General features: G+C 35.6%; 1 protein-coding gene across 42 annotated transcripts in view; it reads right to left on the bottom strand.

Moving 5' to 3' along the window:
• PTPRD (protein tyrosine phosphatase, receptor type D) overlaps positions 1 to 16479 on the bottom strand; it is a 2534232-nt gene that overhangs the window by 1580082 nt on the left and 937671 nt on the right. For all 42 annotated transcript variants that reach the window (XM_027549289.1, XM_027549255.1, XM_027549273.1 and 39 more), the window contains exon 5: positions 3086 to 3127. The gene's annotated coding sequence lies outside the window, so the exon portion shown is untranslated. The remainder of the gene's footprint in view (positions 1 to 3085; positions 3128 to 16479) is intronic.

Below are 16479 nucleotides of genomic sequence, written 5' to 3'. Positions count from 1 at the left end.
CCTCTTTCACTTTCATCAAGAGGCTTTTTAGTTCACCTTCACTTTCTGCCATAAGGGTGGTGTCATCTGCATATTTGAGGTTATTGATAAACATCTTACTCCTACAAAAATAACCTTCAAATATAACTTAAATTTTACCTTCAGGAACAGGTGGGAGGATTTCACTTTCCAATTCCAAATCCATACCACCATCTCTCTTTTAGTTCAGACAACAGATTCCTAACTGATTTCCCTTCCTTTTTTTGACACCTTCCCACCATTGTGCTTCCACATTTGACTGGTAATCAACCAGTTGATCATCACCTTTTAAGACACCTGAGTGTCAAGCCCTCCAGGGAGCCAGACTGATTAGAATGACTTTTTCATAAGGCCCTCTCATTGGCACCTCACCCCTGTATCATGTTACCACATCATTTTAAAATGACATGTTTCCTAGTCTCCTGATGTTCATTTCCCTGAAGGCAGAGAACCTCTATTTAAGTTTCTTCTCTGCACTCGTAGCACCTAACACTCTATATGAGATACAGTAATTTCTCAGTAAGTGAGCTGAAGTAAACTATTGAAACTAAGATAATTTGGGTGTGTAGGAGAGATGTATAATTTTTCTAAGCCATCTACATTTTACAATATGGTTTTTCATCCTTGAGCACACTAACGAGGGCTAAAATTAAATCAAAGACATGCGTTACACTCTTGTACAACATAAAGACCCTTTGTATCAAGGGCAATTTTTTTGGCCATTCTACACAACTTGTGGGATCTTAGTTCCCTGACCAGTGATTTCACCCAGGCCCCAGCAATGAAAGACGGTCCTAACTACTAGACTGCCAGGGAGCTCCCTCAAATGTAATATATTTTTTTTAAATTTTATTTTATTTTTAAACTTTACACAATTGTATTAGTTTTGCCAAATATCAAAATGAATCTGCCACAGGTAATGTAATGTAATATTAAATAATATAAATGTAATGTAAATTTGTAAATGAAATGTAATATTTTAAAAAAGGAACCGATATAAAAATGGTTAAGAAGTTCACAACACTTCTTTTATCAAAAAGATTGTGCAAAGATAAAGACATATTATACAGGCTTATATAACCTCAAATTTACAAATGCAGAGTCATTTCTCTTCTATTCACAGAATGATAGAGATAATTATTTACAAGTTTAACACAAAACTGAACTCATTACAGAAATGGGAAGTGGTAAAAGAACATTTATTAAATGTCTATTATGTAGCATGTATAAAGATGTGCTTTATAACAAATTTATCATTTTAATAGTCACAAAACCTCTGTGAAAATTATTGCTAAATCCATTTTATATCTGAAATAACCTGGCCAGGACAGCTAGTGAGTGACAGAGTGGCTCTTAAAACTCAAAAAGGTCCAGTTTCAAAGCCACAATCCTCCCACTTCCTCACACTGTGAGAACACCTAGGAAATGCCCTAGTTTTCAGTTCATTATCAGAAATACTGCTCTGCGGAATACCAGGGGAAAAAGTAGTAATGACCAGCAGCAGGCTTGAGGTTGAGGCTGCACATCTATTGAAAACTAAGATTATTTGCATTGTGCTATTTGATTTAGTTCCCTGCCAAGTGTCATGCCAGAGCCCTGACACAACAGAGGTTTGTGCCTGGAGCCATTCATTCCCTGTCTGGCAGAATACATTGGCTGGCATGCTTTCCTTGGATATTCTAAAGTCACACTAGTCTCTGAATAGAGGCTGAAAAATGACTAAGAGGAAAAGCTTATGAAAAGAGGGGAAAAAAAAAAAAACAGTGTATTTCAATTTTAAAATCTCAGAAAATTATCCAGATATGCAGATGAGTAGTTTATTCTTTCCTGGAAGGGTAACATGTGGAACACATAACATAATTTAGAGCCAAATTTAAAACATAAATGTGTATATAAGTGTATTTTCAAAAAAGAACTATGCGTAAAATAGAACAGACATCAATTATTATTCATGATGGCATATGTAGCCACAATTTTTCTTATAAGCACAAAACAACTTCCAAGTTTTCTTTCAATCTAAAGTTACTTTATCACGCAGAAAAATAAAAAGAACTGCCTTGCCAAATTCTTTGTGGGGTTTGGAAGGACCCCAAATAGAATAAATGATCTAGAGAAGATTTAGAGAAATTATAACAGACATTTGTGAATCCATTTGATATTTAAATATCTCTAAATGAACAACATCAGAGCTTGTATCAATACTTTATCACTTAAGTTCCTCATGTGTTAGTTCATCTTTTCATCTACTTTCTCCATAGCAAAGAACTGGGTTTAATTGCTCCTATCTGTGAGTTTCAGTTTTACTTTAAATAGTCTTCATCCTGTCCACTACAGTCCCTGAGGATCTCAGTCTCTATAGTCCTAACTCAGATTTCCCACCAAGTACTTTTTATTCACGGTATACATTTTCTTTTCAGCTATGTTATAGGATTCAAGGTTACTACAATTCTTGATCTTTGCAGTGTTCTTTGTTCCATTTTTTTTAATAACAGAATTCAATTTTGAAATCATAGGCATCCTTTACCAGCCTTATACTGACCCCCTTATCTTTCGGGTACCACATTAACATCTTATTTAGCTATATGTGTACATATTTTCCTGCCTGCTTCCTATTTTCATGCCAATTTGTAATTTTTAAATGATTTCAACATTTGATTTGCCAAAACTAGACATGTAGTTTTTGACAGGCAATTTAACTAACCTATATCCTATTTCAATACTTTATTCATCAGCATCACTAATGACTGTGTTAAATACCTTCCATCAGCCTTAGAATAGTCCCACTGCTTTGCTAACAGGCACATTAGCAACAACAGTTCTTTGAATATAGGTTGTGTGGATTAAGACATCCTGTGGCAAGGCAATACTATGCATTTAACAATTAGACTTTTTCATTCTGTTACTTTATCACTAGAGTCATATTTTGCCAGATCAAAGAGTATATATCATATACATAAACATGTATTACAATTCCATACAGCTAAGCCTGAGACAATAATGCAATTGTTATAACATTCGTATATGTTACTCATGAAGAAAGTTGGAAATATATTTCAAATAGGCATACCTTTGACCAAGGCACATCCTGCTGTGGTCTCAGGACAGGAACCTATTGTGAAAAATATATTTGATACTTATTAATACACTTAGTATTAAGAACAGATTGAGAAATACCAACACATAAAACAGCAACATGCTTTAAACTCAAACATGCTTTAAACTCAACATGCTTTAAACTCAACATGCTTAAACTCAAACTCAAACTCAATACTAAAATACTTATTAATACACTTAGTATTAAGAACAGATTGAGAAATACCAACACATAAAACAGCAACATGCTTTAAACTCAAACATTGCTCAAAGTGGGAATCTGCCATTAACTTCAAAGAGATGGTCTTTTTGACTTTTATAGATGAAGTTCATTAAGAAAAATTAGAGATAAATACTCTGATATAACACTCAATCTTAATCTCCAAATGAACTCTATTCCTTTATATCTTAAAATAAATGTTTTTCTCAGAAAGAAGTAAACCCTGATACATAAATTTAGGCAAAAATTGAGACATTACTTTTCCAAAATGCTAAATGAATTATTATATTCAAAACAGGAAAATTAAGAGACAAGTTTCACATGTTTTATAATAACAAAAGCCTTAGAATATTTGTTGATCAAAAATGGCATCAGAGCCTCAATTAGAGTTAACAGAGAATCATTTTCACAGGATTAATGTTTCAAACTTTCATGCAGTGAAACTAAAATATGTGCAGATAATAGATTTAAATACATTCAAATCAACTTGAGTACTTTAGAAATCAAAAGAGGAAACAGAATCACATATTGCTACACTAGAGTCCAATATTTTCATCACTTCTATTTCATTATTCAATTAGATGCAGTGACACACTTCCAAATATGTTCAAAGACCCATCCACTCACAGAAATGTACAGATGTAAGTGTAAGAACTCTTTTTTTTTTTTTTTTGCAGGGAATGATGCATTTTAAGTGGTATCTAATAGCTATAATTCTAGGTTCTGTGTTTTGCTTATGCTCTGGCCTGACTAGAGGAACAGAAAATCTCAGTAAATGACAGGGAGGCACTTAAAGTTTTCCACCAGTCAAGCAAGACTCCAACTGCCTAACATTCATGGGAGCAGAATTATAGGGTGAAGAGAAAGTACAAAACTCTAGATAGTCAGCATTACAGCCAGGATAATGAATTTATCACAGAAAAGCATATTGTCAACAAAGTCAGGGCTGAATTCACAAAACACACAATCTCCATATCCTAAAATATCCACTTCTCTGGCCTGATAGGAATAATTGGGGGTTTAAAGATAGGATTAAGGGTATTTGTTTTGATTTTTCTGAAAGGAACATATACTCCTTTAAGTGGAAATAAGTCGCAAGAGAAAAGGAAGGAGACATATTTCAAAATAGTGGTTTAATTGAACTTAGCATAGGTTAGAATTAAGAGAGGAAAAAAGACTTCAGATGAGAAAATGGGGGAAAAGGGAAGAATACAATGACAAGAATAAAACACCTATAGACTCAATAAGGAAAAATTTAAATATCAAACCTGATAGGCAATATATTTGGAAAGCTATGTTTTGATTGGTTGTTATTTTTTATATATCGTGATGGTAATGAAGTGTTTTCCCTCATAGCTCAGTTGATAAAAAATCTACCTGCAATGCAGGAGACCTGGGTTTGATTCTAGGGTCGGGAAGAGCCCCTGGAGGAGGGCATGGCAACCCATTCCAGTATTCTTGCCTGGAGAATCCCATGGACAGAGGAACCTGGCGGGCTACAATCCATGGGGTCACAAGAGTCGGACACAACTTAGCAACTAAACCACTACCACAGTAGTGAAGGGGAGGTGGTGACCTATCATCATTTCATTGACACTGTTTCATTGTATTTTTGTGTGATTTTTTTTTTTTTGTATTTTTACAATGTTGTATTGGTTTCTGCGGTACAACAACATGAATCGGTCATAACTATACATATATCCTATCCCTCCTGAGATGCAGATGAAGGTAACAGACTTGTAGACACAGTGGGGGAGGGAGTGAATGGGACAAAGGGAGAAGGTAGCATCAACACCCACACTATTGTGTGTAAGTGGATATGCGAGAAGTTGCTGTATAACACAGGGAGCCCAGTCTGGTGTTCTGTGATGACCTAGAGGGGTGAGATCAGAAGTGGGGGTGGGGAAGGCTCAAGAGGAAAGGGACATATGTACATTTAATGGTTTTAACACAGGCATTTTCTACCAGGTGTAATTTCCTCCTTCCACTCTCATGGCCAGAGACATTTACCAAACCCTGGAGACATTTTTGGTGTCCTAACTGGGGGCGGGAGTCGGGGTGAGGGGCTATAGGCATAACTAGTAGGTAGAGGCCAGGGATGCTGCAAAACATCCTACAATTCACATGACAAACTTCCACAATAAAAAGTTTTTTCAGCTTAAAATATCAATCATGTTCTTAAGTTGAGAAACCCTGTTTGAATTAGCAGGGGATATGGGAGCCTCCTGCTACATAAGCTCTTCAAAAACCCTTCCAAATGATGAGATTATATCATTTATGTAGAGTGAGTCTTCAGCAAAAAGAATACTAACCCTAGTCAACAGTCCTACTTAAATGCTGCACACCTAGTGCTTAATGAAGCCATGCATTGAATTCAGGTTGATCAGATAATAGCCACAAAGTTTTGTTTCAATCTGAACCCTATAGGGAACTACATCCTCATTCCTTTTCTCAAATGTTATTTAAGGTCAGAAAATATTTTAGTGGATTATCATTTTTGTTAGTCTTACTCTCAAAGAACACTAAATTCAAGGTCATATATCACATTGCTTGAAATAATTCAGCTTAAGAGATAGGATATTTGTATAATTTTACAAATCTAATAATATATCAAATATTAATTCAATACTTAACAATCAAAATAAAAGGTTTTTGAATATTACTGTTCTATTTTTTAATTTACATAAAATAACAACTGAATTTCATTAAGCAAATCTAAGATATATGGCTATTGAATACTTTCATAAAAAACAATATGTGTATGTAGTGTCAGACTTTATTTTTCTAGGCTCCAAAATCACTGCAGATGGTGACTGCAGCCATGAAATTAAAAGATGCTTACTCCTTGGAAGGAAAGTTATGACCAACCTAGATAGCATATTAAAAAGCAGAGACATTACTTTGCCAACAAAGGTTCGTCTAATCAAGGCTATGGTTTTTCCTGTGGTCATGTATGGATGTGAGAGTTGGACTGTAAAGAAGGCTGAGCGCCGATGAACTGATGCTTTTAAACTGTGGTGTTGGAGAAGACTCTTGAGAGTCCCTTGGAGTGCAAGGAGATCCAACCAGTCCATTCTGAAGGAAATCAGCCCTGGGATTTTTTTGGAAGGAATGAGGCTAAAGCTGAAACTCCAGTACTTTGGCCACCTCATGCGAAGAGTTGACTCATTGGAAAAGACTCTGATGCTGGGAGGGATTGGGGGCAAGAGGAGAAGGGGCCGACAGAGGATGAGATGGCTGGATGGCATCACTGACTCGATGGACATGAGTCTGAGTGAACTCCAAGAGTTGGTGATGGACAGGGAGGCCTGGAGTGCTGCAATTCATGGGGTCTCAAAGAGTCGGACACGACTGAGCGACTGATCTGATCTGATCTGATGTAGTGACTTTGACTAAAACTAAACTTTGAAACGGAGAAGGCAATGGCACCCCACTCCAGTACTCCTGCCTGAAAAATCCCAAGGATGGAGGAGCCTGGTGGGCTGCAGTCCATGGGGTCACTAAGAGTTGGACACGACTGAGCGACTTCACTTTCCCTTTTCACTTTCATGCATTGGAGAAGGAAATGGCAACCCACTCCAGTGTTCTTGCCTGGAGAATCCCAGGGATGGGGGAGCCTGGTGGGCTGCCGTCTCTGGGGTCGCACAGAGTTGGACACGACTGAAGCGACGTAGCAGCTGCAGCAGCAGCAAACTTTGAAAACAGTTGCTACTATTCATGATAAAAGTATAATTCTGCACCATTCTCATTTTGTTCATTTGAGAGTTTCATTATCCCATTGCTAAGGGTATTTAATCTGTAAACTACAATGTTTCCTTGATATTGATTTAACGATATTTACAAACTATAAAACATACCATGTTTTAATTTGTTGGCTGCCTTCAAGGAACTTCTCTGCAAAAGCCAAAATCTCAGGAGGAAATTCCCTAAAACCATTCATTAATTACAGATGAATTTGTACAGCTAAAAGTGATGTACTAGGGAAAGAAAGAGGAATGTTTTTATTTTTGTATAGCGACCCCATGGACTGTAGCCTACCAGGCTCCCCCGTCTATGGGATTTTCCAGGCAAGAACACTGGAGTGGGGTGCCATTGCCTTCTCCGAGAGAAAGCTTAGAAATGTTCAAATATGCCTATGTCCTTACTATGTTTTGAGCACAAGAAGTGTTCTTATCAAAGTATATCTAAGCCAACAGTTACTTTACCGGAGCAGAAACACTGTTTTACTCCAAAATAAATAAACAACACAGTGATTTATGCCCCTTATATGAAATATGAGTGCTTTATAGACTTTGTTATTACTCCCACCTTTACTAATGATTAGTATCCAATAAATTTGACTATACAGTTATATTTCAGTAATTTTCAGATACAAAGTATTTTAAACTATTTCTTATTCCTGTCTTTTTCTTTAGTCATATCAAGTAAATAGTTGTTAATACACGCATGAGTCAATGCATGTATTTAAAAGCTACATTTAATTTTTCCGTGCCTTATTCATACTGTGATGTATGGAATAACTTTATGTTATTTATGGTTACAACTGGATGTATTCATTTCCATTTTACATACAATGGGGTTGTAAGCATAAGCCATAGAGCTTAACATGGAAGACTTTCTCCAGACTGTATCATTTTTCCCTGTCAAATCTGTCAGAATATCATAAGGATAGGGGCAGAGTTATTCCACACTACCTTATTTAAATGTTAGGTCCTTAAAAATGACAATGTTTCATCCTATCTCAGAGAAAATTTTCACTCCATTTTCATTTCCCTACTGATGAATGACCCAATTTCAGGAGCAAGTTCAATAGATATGCTGTTTTATGCCAGACCTAGAAAGCTAACACAATTTGTAATTTCTAAATTATATTGCAGCTCTACTCAAATGTGTAACAGAGGTAAATGTTATCTTAGACAGTCTTCTGTTTTTCCTATCAATACTTATCTTTCTCTATAATGGGCTTATTGCATAATCAATGTTCTCCTAACGTTTCCAGGTTTCAAGGGCTTGTCTATCAGTGGACACAGCTTCTCTTTCTTGTCTCCCCAATGTACTCTTAAAGTGATTCTCTCTTGACTTAAAGAATCTAACACAAAGATTCTAATTACTGAAAATGGGTTGGCCTGTATCTATCTTCGAGGGTATTTGTTTGCAAAAAGTAAATAATACTTTTTTTATAGAGCAGCTTTGTGTGGTATTTCATTTGTTTTGATAGTAACGAACAAGTGTGGTACAATTGCCGTCTTCTCTCATTGACAGCGGTAGTATAAACTGGAAAGCAATTTTCCAGCATGCATCAAAGACTACAAAATATGTGCCCCCTTTCACCCAGTTATTCACTTCTGGGACTCTCTCAAAAGGACATATCAACAGATGCTGACAAGCATTTATGTATTCTGATAATCCACTTCACTACTATTTATACTAGCTCCTCTCCCTGCAAAATGGTAATACTTTAAATATCTCCTAATAGAGAAGCTGAATTACTCTCATGGGTGAGGAAATATTGTACTTTAATTTGCAACCATACTCTCAACAAATTTTAACAGTGTGGGAATATAAAGTAAGCTTCAGAATTTTAGGTGAATATCACGATACAATAGGGTTCAGTTATGTAAAACTAAATCCACAATTTCAGGAATTCCCTTTAGTCTTGCTCCCCTTAAAACAAAGAGCTTCCTTTTATAAATTAATGAAAAACTCAATTCCAACAAGTAGACATAAGTTTTTCAGCAGAATCCTTCATTACCTTGGAAGGAATAGGGAGAAAGAGATTTTGCACAGTTACAATCTGTGACTACAAACTGGCAACCGCTTCACTCTTGAAATGAAGAGACAGACACTCTTGCCTGTCTCTCTCTCATTACACCCAAAATAATTGGCAAAGATGACATCCAATTGCAACTTTCTTTTCTCATTTGGAGGATCAAGATGAAGTATTTTTTTCTTCCCTAACAGAGGTATCACAAAGTATCCCATGGCATAAGCCATAAAGACTAAATAATATACTAGATGCCCATCAGCAGATGAATGGATAAGAAAGCTGTGGTACATATACACAATGGAGTATTACTCAGCCATTAAAAAGAATACACTTGAGTCAGTTCTAATGAGATGGATGAAACTGGAACCTATTATACAGAGTGAAGTAAGCCAGAAGGAAAAACACCAATACAGTATACTAACGTATATATATGGAATTTAGAAAGATGGTAACAGTAACCCTGTGTACGAGACAGCAAAAGAGACACTGATGTATAGATCAGTCTTATGGACTCTGTGGGAGAGGGAGAGGGTGGGGAGATTTGGGAGAATGACATTGAAACATGTATAATATCATGTATGAAACGAGTTGTCAGTCCAGGTTCGATGCACAATACTGGATGCTTGGGGCTGGTGCACTCGGAGGACCCAGAGGGAGGGTATGGGGAGGGAGGAGGGTTCAGGATGGGGAACACAGGTATACCTGTGGCAGATTCATTTTGATATTTGGCAAAACTAATACAATATTGTAAAGTTTAAAAATAAAATAAAGTTAAAAAAAAACCAAAAAACAAAAAAAATATTCCACACTTTGACCTATCCTCTTTGTCACGAGGTACATGCATTGTTTTATTGGAATGCAACAGGCTAAACCTTACTGTACCATGATCATCAAATGAAAGTTTAGCAAATTTATATTTTCAGAAATAAAACATTGTTTTATTATTTTGTAACCTATGCTCTTGGGCAAATCATTGATCCTCACTAGGGATGATGGTAGTCTGAATAATCTCATAGTGAACATTATCAAGTATAACAGCCCACTAAAATCATCCACCTGAATAAATATATGTACCTGTAAAGTGATCTCTATATGAACAACTAATTCTATTTATCAGACACTGAAATTTTTAGTCTGAGAGAGCCAGTAGCAATGTGGTTACCAAATTATACATATCAGTGTGATTTAGGCACCAAAAGAAGCCTCAAGCTGGTTATTTAAAAAAAAAAAATGATTCTATGTAAATACTAAGCACTATAGTAGGTTACACTCCATATATATTTTTTTGTTTGAATTTTGTGAACATACTGCAAATCTGATAATTCTTAAGAAGGGTTGCTTATAATGTTCTCTCCCCATCATATTCATGATTGCACTTCATAAATGTCCAAATTTCAAAAAAATCAGAACCTACAACAGAAAACAAAAGCAATGGATTTAATGTGGAGCAACAGCAGCACTGCCCTCATGCTGGGTTTATTCAGAATGTAGTAGTAGCACCTTGCAAGGAGGCAGGATGGAGGGAGCAGGTCCCTCATTATTTCCAAGAGCAGGACTTCAGCACCAGTTTCAAGATTTGAATGTTCCATTATCATCAGTCAATAACTGGCATTTATAGATCTGACACTGCACTGGATCAACTAATTATATTAATAATCAGATCTCATTTTCCTTTGTCTTTTTAATTTTAACCACAGAGAGTTTTGTCCATGAAGGTCACTTGTTTTATGGTACTGCTAACACAGATATATCATCATTAATACTTTAGTTAAAATACTTCTATGAAGCTGAAGGGCTGGCTCCTTGTGAATTTTAATCTGTGTTTTTTGAGAAAGAGGAAATCAAGTTACTAAGTTATAGCTTTGTCAGAAATTCTGTGTCTTTGGGCAAGTCATTTAAACCGTCTGACCTCATTTTCTGCATTGTAAAATGAAATAATTAGAATTTCAATCTTAGGATTCACTCAGTCTTGAGTAGTTGTAGTTCTACCCTTAAACTTTCTTTGGGGAAGAAGAGTGGAGTTTCATACAACACCCAGAAGCTAGAATCTTCTAATTACTCTGTCTTTAATTCTTTACTTATGCAGTCTTTTGTTTTGTAATAGTCATATTATCCCCAGAATGAATTCAGTTTGTGTCCTTCTTCCACTAATGTCCTAAAAGAGCTTTTCATCACTTAAGACAATATATAAACTCAGCTTTGGCATTTTATGAAAATATAGTTCCTTTCTTGCTTATCTCCCACAATTCACTTATGTCACCCTTCTGCTCCTGAAAAAAATAATAAATAAACACACTTGCTGTTCCTGAATATGCTATTTTCTTTCACTTCTGTGTCTTTCATATTTGTTTCTTGTTTTCTGAATAATATTTTCCTGTTTTCTCTTATAGCTAAGTTCCTACTCATGCTGAGTCCTTCATAGCTCATCTCATACCATGCCCCTTTCCATCCTTTCCTTGAGTTTGTTTATATGACCCTAAGATGTGTATTTCTGATATGCCTTGCATTTCTGTATTATAACCCTATACTCTAATTTTTGCTTTAAAGGTGAGTCTCTTCCAAATACTTCTCAGTTTCTAAACAGGAGGGACTTTGCTGTTTGAATTCTCTTATTTAGCGCCTAGCACAATGTCTGGCACATAATAGACACTAAGAAAACATTTACTGAATAAATGGATTAAGAATTAACCATGTTTCATAGAATAATTTATTATCACTTGCTCTTTTTTATATATGAAAAAAATACCCCAAACAGTCTGCTGCTGCTGCTGCTACGTCGCTTCAGTCGTGTCCAACTCTGTGCGACCCCAGAGACGGCAGCCCACCAGGCTCCCCCATCCCTGGGATTCTCCAGGCAAGAACACTGGAGTGGGTTGCCATTTCCTTCTCCAATGCATGAAAGGGAAAAGGGAAAGTGAAGTTGCTCAGTCATGTCTCCTTTTATTTTATAATAATGAACATGCTAGTTTAATAACTAATCAGCCATTATATGTTAAAATAGAGATGGTGACTTTCACTGGACTTTCCATTATATTAAAAAAAATTTTTTTTCAAAAAATTAAGTTTAAAACAAAAAAGAAAGATCGATATAGTTTGGTAAAGCACCATTATCCTCTTTCCAACAGCTGTTTGCTTCCACTTCATAGCACATCAGACAGCAGACCTTACCTGTAAACTAGATAAGAGCCAGCTAATTTTACTCACACATTTTCCAAATAGTCAGTATATACTTCCTCACATCTTCTTGGTTGAAAGGCATAAATTCAGAGAATCAATTGCCTAGTCATCCTATAAAAATACTTTTTAATTTAAGCATCCACATGAGGATATTCTGGGCAACCCTGAAAAGTAGTTTTATAAACGTGTACCTTGTCATATATAAATTCACATCTTAAAACAGATAGGATATCATATCTAACCTGTATTATGTATATTAAGAGTACTGGAACTTATAGTAAGAAAACTAGATACAGCCTTATCTCTGGGTTTTAGATTTTAACTATAAAATGAGATGACAAAAATTTTTTTTAAATGAAGTTTAGAATTCTTATTTGAGAAAAGAAAAAAAAGCCATGAGTATCTGTTTCCAATTTCACCTAACATATTTCCAAAACACATATAAACAAACATGTATGTGTCCAATCACACAGATAAAGGAATAGTTGTCAAAAATTAAATATACCTCTTAAATATGTAATAATATTCTACACTGATTTTAAAGAAAGATCTTACTGTTCTTTATAAAGTATATTATAATAAGTGAAAAGCAAAAATTGTAAGTGTCTACAAAGAGAATTAGAGTACCATTCGGTTCCATTCAATGCTGTGTCGTGTTCGACTCTTTGCAACCCCATGGACTGCAGCACACCAGGCCTCCCTGTCCATCACCAACTCCCAGAGTTTATCCAAGCTCATGTCCATTGAGTTGGTGATGCCATCCAACCATCTCATTCTCTGTTGTCCCTTCTTCTCCCACCTTCAATCCTTCCCAGCATCAGGGTATTTGCAAATGAGTGAGCTCTTAGCATCAGGTGGTCAAAGTATTGGAGTTTCAGCTTCAACATCAGTCCTTCCAATGAACACCCGAGATTGATCTCTTTTAGGATGGATTGGTTGGATCACCTTGCAGTCCAAGGGACTCTCAAGAGTCTTCAACACCACAATTAAAAAGAAACAATTCTTCAGCACTCAGCTTTCTTTATAGTCCAACTCTCACATCCATACATGACTACTAGAAAAACCATAGCTTTGACTAGACGGACCTTTGTTAGCAAAGTAATGTCTCTGCTTTTTAATGTGCTGTCTAAGCTGGTCATAACTTTTCTTCCAAGAAGCAAGTGTCTTTTAATTTCATGCCTGCAATCACCATCTGCAGTGATTTTGGAGCCCCAAAAATAAAGTCTGTCACAGTTTCCATTGTTTCCCCCTCTATTTGCCATGAAGTGATGGGACCGGATGCCCTGATCTTAGGTTTCTGAATGTTGAGCTTTAAGCCAACTTTTTCACTCTCCTCTTTCACTTTCATCAAGAGGCTTTTTAGCTCTTCTTCACTTTCTGCCATAAGGGTGGTATCATCTACATATCTGAAGTTATTGATATTTCTCCTGGCAATCTTGATTCCAGCTTGTGCTTCTTCCAGCCCAGTGTTTCTCATGATGTACTCTGCATAGAAGTTAAATAAACAGGGTAACAATATACAGCCTTGACCTACTCCTTTTCCTATTTGGAACCAGTCTGTTGTTCCATGTCCAGTTCTAACTGTTGCTTCCTGACCTGCATACAGGTTTCTCAAGAGGCAGGTCAGGTGGTCTGGTATGCCCATCTCTTTCAGAATTTTCCACAGTTTATTTTGATCCACACAGTCAAAGGCTTTGGCATAGTCAATAAAGCAGAAATAGATGTTTTTCTGGAACTCTCTTGCTTTTTCCATGACCCAGCAGATGTTGGCAATTTGATCTCTGGTTCCTCTGCCTTTTCTAAGACCAGCTTGAACATCTGAAAGTTCACGGTTCATGTATTGTGGAAACCTGGCTTGGAAAATTTTGAGCATTACTTTACTAGTGTGTGATATGAGTGCAATTGTGTTGTAGTTTGAGCATTCTTTGGCATTGTCTTTCTTAGGGATAACACACTTTTCAACAGAATCAGCCCAAAATGGGTTGTCTGTGAACCATTGTATAAAATACTCTCTGAATATAAAAGTGATAAAGCCTGGATAGAGGGGATACTCCAAGGGCAGGGATAAGGTCTGACTGTGATTCTCTAATTAATACCAATGGTGAGACCAGAGAAAGAAATCTAAATGGGATCACTCTAAACAATGATACATAGTTGCCTAATTGAAATATTACCTGTGAGATCTTTTGAAGAGCTACATGGAAATATGTAACATGTCAAGTAACAGAACAAGTATAACTCACAAAATACTGCCTAAAACCAAGTAGATTCTCAACAAATATTAGTTTCCTTTCCCCAAACTAGGCTAAAAATTTTGATATTGAAGTTTATCCTTAATGAGCTTTCAGAATTTCTCGAAAGGGCCTTTCTCTCTGTCCAGGAGGTTTTTACATCCTTCCTTTCCCTAAAAATAGTACTTCTGCTCTCTATTATCTATTTGCTATTTTTTATTTTTTGCAAAATCTCAATTTAGCTAATCTTTATTCAGAAATAAACATTGGGTTGTGAGTGTATATATACATATATATGTGTATGAATGTGTGCAGATGAACATGGTGTTTTCTCAGTAAACACATGCTAAACATCATAAGATATATTCTCCATTGCCATATGGATAGATATAGATAAACCATTACAATGTATTTTGACACCATTTTATTAAGGTTATAATTGAAAAGCATATAAAATTAAGATTTTTCTGAAAATCCCTAACTCCTTCAGACCCACTGATTTAAGGAACACATTTGCCTTACTGAAAACAAAGGCCTTTAAAAATTGAAGTAAGTTACCAATTTATTAATTGAGGGAAATTCAAAGTATCTTTTCAAAAACTCATTTGACAGAACATGATACCTAGGCTGAGAAGTTATGAAATTGATCTAGCCTTACACAGGTAATTCTGGCAGACCTAAAATTGGGCCCATAAACACTGACCTTTCCGTGCAGTACATGCTGTTTTTTTGGGAGAACTTCTACAATGAGCTTAAGTAGCTGTGAGTTATTCTCATGGAAAATAGAATGAGGACAGTCAACAAAGGTTGACTCAGTAATTTTACCTGCCTAACTGTACTAGTCTATCAATCCCTCAAACCTGTTATAAAACTCCATTGGTTAACAGTTAATTCTCAATTTGAGGTCCAAATACTATATTTGAATACTCAGGAAATCTTCAAAATGAAAGGAAATTTTATTATTTTGTGGTTGTTATGCCTTTTCATAGAATTTGTCTAGTTTAATGTTATTCTTCAGTAATAAAAGTTAACTGATTTATTTTGTTTAAGGTATAAGTAGACAAGCCCCAAATATAAACTAATGTAATTTAAATACATGAAGGTAAATAAGCAAATTACTATGGAATTTGCTATTCTCTCTTTATATTTAATCATTTTAGCTAAATGCTTCCCAGATTACCAGGGATGGTTTCTATTTTTTAAAATTAAAAAAAAAATGTATATCAAAAGCTTTCTCCCATGTAATCTTAAGTATTAGTTATTTTAAAAGTACAGTTGCTTTAGATCCTGAGTATTATATTCTGAAATGATATTTTCTTGCTCATTATTGGAGATAGGCATTTCATATATCTTTACTAAGTGAATTGTACAGTACAATGAGAAAAATTAATTTTCAATTTCTCTCTTGCATGAAATATCTGAGCTAATAATTTGACCCAGAAGTAGAATCTTTTTTTCTTTTCATTAGACTTCCCCTTCAAGAAAAGCTTTGTTAGCCTACTGAGTCATGACAAGTAATCCCTTACATGCTAGAGTACACTGTTCTTCCTGATGAACTAACAAATTAAAATGTACTGTGAAATGATGACACTGGGAATACTGAGAAACAGCCATTGATATAGGAAGGAATCCACGATTAAACCAAGATAAATATTTCAATTATAATTGTATCAAACTGATAACAGAATAATACAATTTGAAAGAAGCCAAAGACACCATAATGAGCATAAGAAAAATATCTCATAGCTTTTGCTGTTTCCCATCCCTTCTGCTGTGGGGGCCTCCTGTTACCCTCCACCTCTCTAAAGTCTGGTTTCATTATATCTTGCCAAGAATTATGAAGAAATAAAATGGTTTTCATCACCTCATTTCAAGTTAAGGTAATTATTGGTCTGGAGTTTTGATTTTTTTTCCTGTCTCCCCCCACCTTAAACTTGGTTCGCTTAAGAATAAAATGAAACACACCACTTATC

This window comes from Bos indicus x Bos taurus, chromosome 8 (genome assembly GCF_003369695.1).
Source record: "Bos indicus x Bos taurus breed Angus x Brahman F1 hybrid chromosome 8, Bos_hybrid_MaternalHap_v2.0, whole genome shotgun sequence".
Classification (NCBI taxonomy): domain Eukaryota; kingdom Metazoa; phylum Chordata; class Mammalia; order Artiodactyla; family Bovidae; genus Bos; species Bos indicus x Bos taurus.
Note: the sequence above shows the minus strand (reverse complement) of the source record. Positions and strands in the feature narration are given on the sequence as shown.